The following is a 2,433-nucleotide window of genomic DNA, read 5'->3' as shown; positions in this document are numbered from 1 at the left end:
AAAATGGGGTATACAGATGAATGTCCATTTTGTATCTGTGTATTCAAAGTGGTTGGGATAGATATATAGTTACATTCTGTTAAGAATAGAATGATTTGTTCTAATGGTGTTTGTAAATACGATCACAAGTCCTCATCTTGTACAGCAAGATGGTTAAACTAAGAAGAATATATGCAGTGTATTATTTGTTGAAAAATAAAAAAGAAGAAAAAAAAATTAACATCAAAAATAAAAATAAAAAATAAAAGCAACGAAACAAGAAAAAAAAGAGTATATGCAGAACTAATAGTAGAAAAATTCCTAAACATAGGGAATAATCAGACATACACTTAATTGAGGCATATAGAATTCCAAATAGCATCACCAAAAATAAATCTTCATTGATACATATAATAATCAAAATCCAAGAAATTCAGCCAAGGAATAAAATACTAAATGTGTTAGAGAAAAGAAACAGATCATGTTTAAAGGCAAGTCCATTAGGTCCAGCCTGATAGTTCAGTGCATTAAAGCACCTGCTTAGGGAGGCACAGGGATCGGGGTTCATTCCCCAGTATTCCATGCTAGGCTGCACCCAGGGCATGCTGAGAGAACAATTGAGACTGGGTGAAGTCGTGCACACCTGTAGTCTCAGCCCTTGGGAGGCTGAAAACAGGAGGATTACTATGAGTTCGATCTGTATAGTGAGACCCAGTAGACCTTGTACTAAATACAGTAAAATAAATAAATCAAATAAATAAATGATAAGATAAAGGCAAGCCCATCATATTCACCGCTGATTTCTCAGTACAAGTCATCAACTCAAGATCATGGAGTGAAGTATTTCAAGTCCTAAAAGAAGACAATTTTCAACCCAGATTGATATATCCTGAAAAAAGTCTCTTTCAGAATTAATGGAGAAATGAAATGTTTCTATGACTAAAAACAGCTTAAGAAACATTTAACTGCAAAATCAAATGTGAAATATATTCTGGAGAGAGATAAAAAAGGAAATATAACTGCCAAACCAACTTTGAAAGATATTCTAAAAAGAGATAAAAAATAAAATACAACTCCAAAATAAAAGACAAAATATAACACCAAACAAGGCAAGCAGTTACACATAGGAAATGTAGAGAATCAAAAGAGGAAAAATAACATGGTAAAGATAAATGAATATATATGAATTATACCAACCAATGTAAATGGCCTCAACTTACCAATTTAAAAAAGTTCTGAGTAGATCAAGAAACAAAATGTAACTATATGCTGTATAAAAGAAACATATTTTACTCAAAAGAAAATACATAGGTTAATGTCAAAGGATGTCCACCCATACTACATGTTCCAGGAGCTGAGAAAAAAGCAAGGGTAGCTATTGTGTTTGCAGACAATGTGAATTTCAAACTAAGAATGATTAAATGAGATAAAATTTGTCACTACTCCCTGTTAGGGGAAACGTTCAAGGAAAGAAAAAAGAATCAGAAATATGCATGGATGAAATATGGGTACAACCAACAGTATGAGACAAATTTCAAAGGATGTGAAAAATTGAATAACCAACAAAACAATCTTAACAGGGAACGTTAACTCCCCACTATATCAAAGATATAGGTCAACTAGACAAAACGTTAGCAAAGAGTTAGCAAAATTGAACTACACCTTTGAACAAATGGGTTTAGTGGACATTTACTGAGTGTTCCTTCAACAAATTCTAAATACACATTCTTTTCAGCTGCACATGGGGACATTCTGTAAATTAGTTCACATAGTAGACCATAGAGCATCCTCAAGTAAATGTAAGAAAACTGAAATCATCCCATGTATATCTGACAAGAGTGCAATTAAACTGGAAATTAACAACAAAAGAAACTGCCAAAACCACATAAACACATGGAAATTAAATAGTATGCTACTCAGTAACTAATGGTTCACAGAAGAAATTAATATTAAATAATAAATACAATCCACAATTTTAAAAACAAATTACTAGAATTTGTCAGATACAATGAAAGCAGTTTGCAGAGGGAAATTTTTAGCAGTATATCCCCACATTAGGAAAACAGAACAAAAACGAATATCCTGATGCCACACCTCAAGCTTCTAGAAAAAGAAGAGCAATTAAAACCCAAAAACCAAAGAACACAGGAAATTAAAATGATCAGATCACAAATTAATGCAACTGAGACAAAGGAATCCATTTAAAAATTAATGAATCAGAATTTTTAAAAGATTAAATAAAATTGATAAACCCCTGGCCAATTTGGAAAAAAAAAAGGAAGAAAAATGCAAATTCATGCAATAAGGAATGAAAAGAGAGCCAGCAATATAGCTCAGCAGTCTAAAGTGCCTGCTTAGCCTAAATCATTTGATAATAACAATAAGCTTTTCTTCTGGATGGGTAACAACCTAAGTTTGCAGACCAAAATTAGAGAAAAAGGAGGGCTACAAGGA

Source organism: Octodon degus, unplaced genomic scaffold (assembly GCF_000260255.1).
Source record: "Octodon degus isolate 3935 unplaced genomic scaffold, OctDeg1.0 scaffold00014, whole genome shotgun sequence".
NCBI classification, from domain to species: Eukaryota; Metazoa; Chordata; class Mammalia; order Rodentia; family Octodontidae; genus Octodon; species Octodon degus.
Note: the sequence above shows the minus strand (reverse complement) of the source record.